Source organism: Cavia porcellus, unplaced genomic scaffold (assembly GCF_034190915.1).
Source record: "Cavia porcellus strain 051 isolate PalLab524CR breed Dunkin Hartley unplaced genomic scaffold, mCavPor4.1 scaffold_9, whole genome shotgun sequence".
In the NCBI taxonomy this organism is placed as follows: domain Eukaryota; kingdom Metazoa; phylum Chordata; class Mammalia; order Rodentia; family Caviidae; genus Cavia; species Cavia porcellus.
This window is the reverse complement of record NW_026947492.1, coordinates 24,645,322-24,651,947: the sequence shown is the minus strand read 5'-3', so window position 1 is coordinate 24,651,947 and position 6,626 is coordinate 24,645,322. Positions and strand designations below refer to the sequence as shown.

Below are 6,626 nucleotides of genomic sequence, written 5' to 3'. Positions count from 1 at the left end.
AATATCTTCCATAAAAGCACTTTTCCTTGAATCGTACAGCCCAGATATTTTGCAAAATTAACATTCCGTTATCAAATACACTTGGAAAACTGCAATGGTTCCAATATATACTGTGTCCCCCCAGGACCTGGCGGGAGGCAATGGAAACTTCTCAGAGGCGCAAGGCTCAGAGGGAGTGTGAGGTCAGTGGGGTGAGAGGGGTTTCCGGTGTAGCCCTGCGGGAGCTCTCCTGAGAAGCCTGTTAGGAAAGCAGCAGGTCTGGTCTCACACAGCCTCCCTTGCTCAACACTCCTAATTTGGGCTGTTGTGTCCTGCTTGTTCCCACCATGTGTGGCACCTGATACGGAACAGGTGAGCCCATGAATCTCTAGACTTAGGGAACTGAACAGACCACATTTTCTTGCTGCCTTGGGTATTTAATTGTAGTAACTCACAGCTGACCGATACAGAAATACAGGATTAAACTGAGTATAAAACAATTCTTCAACATATGTGCAGAATCTTACTGTATATTGTGATCCCACACACACAGAACATAGCATTTTTCGGTTTTATTTGACCATGGAACATTTTCATCATGAAGATAATTTCCTGAAACACACTTTGAGGAACATCATGCTAGAGGTCCAAGTTCCAGAAGGCTCAATATTTCGACAGACTGTACTACAAAGTGGTTTTAGACAAACTTGGCCCTCAGCAACTCTATGCTGCTATGAAAAGTTTTCCTCATGATGAAAACAGCCCACGACTAATACTCACTATGCTTTCGCTGAGCACTTGTCCTGTGGTCATGAGACCGCTCCCTAAGCACATCTCCTGCTCAGACTCGTTGAGGAAGCAGAGTGGTTTCTCTTGAGTTCTGATTGGCAGAACTCGAGCTGTCAAGTTGTGTCACTTGGGTTCTGTGTCAGCATGTTACTTGGGGCCACATTCAGTGTATCAGCCCACGGGGAATAGTCGTCTTCAGCCCTCAGAAGGGAAACTTTGCACAGACAAAGGGGTTCTTCTGTATCCCAGACAACTGAGCCCCGATTCTAAAGAAGGGCCTGTGTTCCAAGAATGCTGGGCTAGAGACCACTGCTGACGCTACATCTCCTGTCACCACCTCTGCAAAAACAACGACAAACTCCAGACAGCAGGTCAGCATCTTCTGTGCAGTAGACAGCATGTGAGGCTTAGTCAGCCCATCCCACGTCCTCTGGCTGGAGTGACAATAGTGGCAGGAGAGGTCGCACTTCTAGCAGGAAGCTATGGCTCCTGCCCAGTTGGCAGAGATGGGGCTTCCATCTTCAGTGAGAGCCTCTCCAATTTCAGAAATGTCAACTCTTGTCCCAGAGACTTGGATGTGTTGACTTCTGGTTTCTATCATGTTCTTGGAGATGTGATGTCTGGAAACCACAGTCCATCTGTTTTTAAGTTTTCTTGTTTAAAATAGCACCTTTGCAAACATTAACGCTGCTATCTTTTCACAAGAAAAGCGTGAATGTTCTCTGAGCCAGATATGGGAGGGCGATGTGAACCTGAGTACAGATGTCCACCTGGAGGTCAGAAGGGGCAGTCCACAGGTATGACAGGCCATTCTCACGGGCACTGCGACAGCTGCACAAACACCCTGAGCTTGTCCCGGAGCTCAGAGAGCCTGGAGAAAGGAAATGGATGAAGTCATGCTGGTGAGGCTGTGTCACCCTGGAGCAATTAGGACCCTTGCCCAGCGCCTCCCAGGCCCAGCCCAGCACACCCACAGGTGTGTTGTCCTTCTCCAGCTGCCATAACAAGACCATGCCAGCTCAGGGGCTGAAACAGACCTGTGCGGCCAAGACTAATATGACAAGGCCACAGAAGCCAAGCCAGGAAGAAGAGGGAAGGGTCTCTTTGGCAAAATGAAAATAAGTCGCAAAATGCCATTGTGTGTGATTACCCAGAGAAGAAGGCTCCGAGAGCAGAACTGTGAATTCTTTCAAATCACTGTGTGACGTTTGTTCCTGCAGAGCCAGGTGGTCCCCAGAGGTGCAGAGAGGGTGTTAATCACCATGGTGCTGGGACAAACAGGAGGAAGAACCAGTTGTAACTCTTGTCCAACCCAAAGCCTCTGTAAGTCAAGGGACACCAGGGAGACACACCCGCCAGTACTTATACAACTTTTTATACAATTTTCCATTGCTTGCTCCTGAGCTAGGTGGGATTATGTATTAATCCCATTTTGTTGATGAAAAATTCAGACCTGAAAAACTGTGAGCTTCCCAAATTCACTCCATCGGTACCCACGGAGCCCTGTACCAGGACATCTCTCACCCTATTATGTATGTTTCGTTTTCCCCCTGATAGTCTGGGTCACAGAAGCTGTCAGAGAGCAAATAGCTCAAAGAATGCTGGGAGAGAGACCACGACTGACTCCGCTGCCCCTGATGTCACCACATCTGGAAAAACAACTCCAAGGAAACAGTCTACATAGCAGATCAGCATCTTCTGTGATCAACTAGAGAGGGTAAAGGGCATAATAACAGCCTCCCCAAGCCACTCAGAAGGTCACATTCATTGATTTACTCTGTCCTTATCCCAGCCTCCTGTCGGCTGAGGCTGCAGGGAAGACAAGTCTTGTTTGTTGTGCAGGAGGCCAGAGGGGCAGGGGGAGAAGAGGTTGGGTCACAGGTGATGGCTCTATCCTGACTTCTTCAGCTCATCCTCCCTTCAAATTCCACCTGGGTGACTTCACAAGCTAGACTTTCTCCCAAATCCCAAATCAAGGTTAAGGGTGCGCAAGGATAGAGCCAGCCAACCTGTTAGCCTGCGCACAGCCAAACCTCCATATTCAGACCTCTCCAGATTCCTGCTAATCACTCACATGCTTGAAATAGTTTTGGTGACTTTTTAAATAAATAAAAAACTGTTGTCAAAGGGTAGAATTACAACAATTTAGCTTAACAATCTTAATTGGCTTTGTTTTGCATTCTAGATTGGGCAACACTCTGTTCCAAAAACCAGAAACGTTTCAATGAGCAGAGCACAGAGGTTGGGGTTTATAGACAGAAAAGGGCTAAAGAAAGCAGGATCAGAAAAACAAAAAGCAGATTAGCTATTTCAAAGGCACTGGCCTCCTAAGGCAGAGACAATGAGAGAAAAAGAAAAATAACTGTTTGGTTAACATAAATTCTTCCAGATTGCTTACAGTGTAAGAATTCAAGCAGAAACAAGTTCATATAACACCAATCAAGACCGGATTGTTTAGAAATTCTGTGTTCTCTCCAGCTTTGAGTGTTACACAAGTGGAGAGAAATGGTTTGCTAGCTGGGTGACACAGAACTCAAGTGTGAGTGACTCCATTTTGATTTGGGGGACTGATGGGGTCCGGGCAGGAACTTCAGCTAAAACAATAGTCTTTTGTAACATTGCATTCATGTCCTATTCCTGCTGTTCAGATATTTTTCATCTAAATGAAACAGTATGCAAGGGAGTGAGCCAAAACGTTTCAGTGTTTACCAACACTGCAAACAGACCGACAGCTAGAGTTGGCGGAATGTCTGCTGTGCATTTAAGAGCTGTTGGTACACAGCTCGGTGACAGCGTTCCGTCCTTTGGCTCACATTTTCATTTTATAATCACTGTTGCTAGAGTGACTCCTCTTAAGGAGGGGGACCAGCCACTCATTATTCTGATTGTCTTTTACTTTTCTGTGCTGGAAATCAAACCCAGCACCTTGTTCACACACATAACTGAGCTCCATTCTCAGCCCTTTTTGTTTGGGGACAGGTCCACTAAGATTACTTAGGCCAACCTTGAACTTGAAATCATCTTGCCTCAGCCTAAGTAACACCCAAAATGAAGGAAGGAAAGTTTATTTAGCTCACAGTTTTTGGAGGTTTCAGCCCATATTCAGCTGGCTCCAAGGCAGGCTGGCGTGACTGAAGGGAACAAAAGGGAATAGGGTATAAGGGAACAAAGAGCACATCTCCTTCCTTCCCTTAAATTGTATGCTGGTTACCCACCCCTGAGTGGGTGTGTTACTCAGGCCACCAATCCCAGCACTAGCTAATGAACCAATCACAATTGTTAGATTCAGCTGCCCTAGAAAGGCCCAATTCCATGACTACATGAGGCTTTGAGGGACCTTTAAACAAACCACAACTAAACAGTTGTTTTCAGATTTCTTAGAAAACAGTGCCTTGAAACAAATTGTCAGAATCCTCAGTTTTCAATAGCAAACAACTAAATTCAGCTGACATTTATTGAGCGCCCAGTAGTCAGCAGGTACCACAAGGCAAACAGGATAAACAAGACAAGAATCCCAGTCACAAGACGCCTGAGAGCCCAGCAGCAAAGCCGCATCTGCAGTCTTTCCCTGCTGCTCAGCGATTGTGAGAAGAGTGGGCACTTCTGGTCTCCAGGGACTGGGCCAATGTCCAGCTGGTAGGACAACCTGACCTGCTTGCAGGTAGAATCTCCTTCCTAGGAGCCTAAGGAGTTGTTAACCTTTCCTTCCTTCATTTTGGGAGTTGGGTATTTTGTCCCAGCAATGAGAGAAAAGTAACCAAGACAGTTGTCAAGAGTGATAATGTGACATTTTCACTCAAATGCCAGCCCAACCAGGCCTGCTCTGCCTGGTGCACACCGAGTAGGGGCTCGACACTTGCTCAGATGAAATGAGTATTCTGCTCCCCACCAATTCTGATTTTACAGTTGTTCAAAGCCTGTAATTTTCCTAAAAGATAGATGTTATGGTTGGGATTTCATACATTCCCCAAAAAGGTTCTGGTGAAGGATTGGTTGCTGAAGGGTTTTCTGGGAATGTGATTGGATCGTGAATTAACTTTTATCAGGTGGATTCACTTATGTCTGAGGTTATAATTTCATGGCATTATTGGGAGGTTATAGAAACAGGAGGGGGGGCCTGGTTCAGGGAGTCCATGATGGGAATGTGACCTAGGAGACTATATTTGGTTCCCTGTCTGGCTGCTTCCCTATCTTTCTGCTTTTTGGCTGCTGTAGTTTTAATAATTTTCTTTCACCACCTTCTCCCATGATGATTGTCATTTGCCACAGGCCTAAAAACAGTCCAGCCAACTGACCATGGGCTAAAAAACCACTGAAGCGGGGAGCCAAATTAAACTTTTCCCTTTAAAGCTGTTATCCTCAGGTATTTTGTCAGAGTAATGGAAAGCTGACTAACATAATGGATTATAAGAACATAAAAAAGATTGAATATTAAAAAAAGAGATAAGGCCGGGGGTTTAGCTCAGGAATGCAAGCGCCTGCCAGGCAAGTACCTGCCAGGCAAGCTCGAGGTTGTGAGTTGGATCCTCTGTACCTCCCCCACCAAAAAAAGAGACAAGAGCCTTTAAATAATAAAAGAGTCATTAACTTTGGCAAAAATAATGTACTGACCAGACATTTTAACCTTCCTAAGCCCTCCAGTGCCTCATGTTCACTTAGGGAAGAGATTCTACCAGCAAACAGGTCAGGTCACCCTACCTGCTGGACACTGGCCCTGTCCCTGGAGACCAGAAATGCCCACTCTTCTCACAATCCCTGGACAGAGCGAGCCCATGAGTGGGGCTGGGGGAAATAAAAGTGCTTTCAATCCCTGAGGCCTTAGCCTCCAGCCCTACTGCACACCCCAGACCTGAGGTGAAGGAGGGTCTGAGCATGAGATCCGGGTTGCCCACCCTGACCTTAGCCCAGGACTCCATCCCACTGTGACTGGTGACTGTGAGCCTTGCTTTTTGTTCCCACCCTGCGTCCCCGTTCTTGCTTTCATGTGTGCTGTCTTCCCCCCATCCCCACAATTACCTGGTCTCCTTTACATTCGCAATTCTGGTGTTTTCAGTCCCTGTCCTTTACGGGTTCCATCCTTAGAGATCATCTTTCTTCTCCCTTTTGAGCCTAATTCTTTTCAAAAGTTTCTCAAACAAAACCAATTTAGGAAGTGTAATTGGGCACGAGCAGGGCACTATGTTGACAGACTATCCTCTTCCCTGCGCAGGGCAGGGTAACTGCCAGAACCTCAAGCCAGCTTGACACAGAGCTGTCTGCCAGGAAACAGCCTCTGCCCCTGCTGCCCTGCAATCTTTCCATTCTCCCCACACAATCAGAGACTTCACTCACACAACCCAATAACTCCCCTTGTATCTTGTATTCTGACCTTGTCTTGAATAACCTGAGAGACCTTTGGGGGTCAATTGTATCAAAGAAAGTTGATCAGGGGGTGTAGAGACAGAACTGAATACCACTCAAGGGCAGATAAGCCATAGAAATGCAAAGTAGTGGTGCCTTGGGTGTAGCCAAGAATAGCAAACTGAGAAAGGGAGAAAGAGGAGCAGGGAGCAAAGAAGAGGAAGAGATAGCCACCGGGTGTGATATCACCCAGCTCTACTGTCTCCTCCTGTGTCTATTTCAGGAAGAGTTGGGCTTAGAAAGTGGCTATTTTCAAAAGAAATTAACAAGACAAGTCAGGGGTTGGAGAGAAGAGCTATTCAGAGGCCTTTGTTTTAGGTCACCCAGTACCGGAGAAAGAGAAGAAAGTAAACCCTCTCTGTCACAGTTGGGACCTTTGTATTGGTGACACCTTCTCCTGGGTCTTGTGAAGACCCAAGTGGAAAAATTCCAGTCTTTACCCAACATAGTCATTAACA

General features: G+C 46.4%; 1 long non-coding RNA gene across 2 annotated transcripts; it reads right to left on the bottom strand.

Annotated features, from left to right (window-relative positions):
• Nucleotides 1-1,129: 1,129 nt before the first annotated feature.
• LOC106028228 (uncharacterized) lies at nt 1,130-5,953 on the bottom strand. 2 transcript variants are annotated; one of them, XR_010049745.1, is made up of 4 exons: nt 5,785-5,953; nt 3,846-3,899; nt 1,919-2,036; nt 1,130-1,639 (listed from the first exon to the last, which is right to left on the bottom strand). It is a non-coding gene; the product is annotated as an uncharacterized LOC106028228 (long non-coding RNA). The 2 variants fall into 2 exon arrangements; XR_001201852.3 differs by lacking the exon at nt 5,785-5,953 and having other exon boundaries at nt 3,846-3,930.
• Nucleotides 5,954-6,626: the final 673 nt, after the last annotated feature.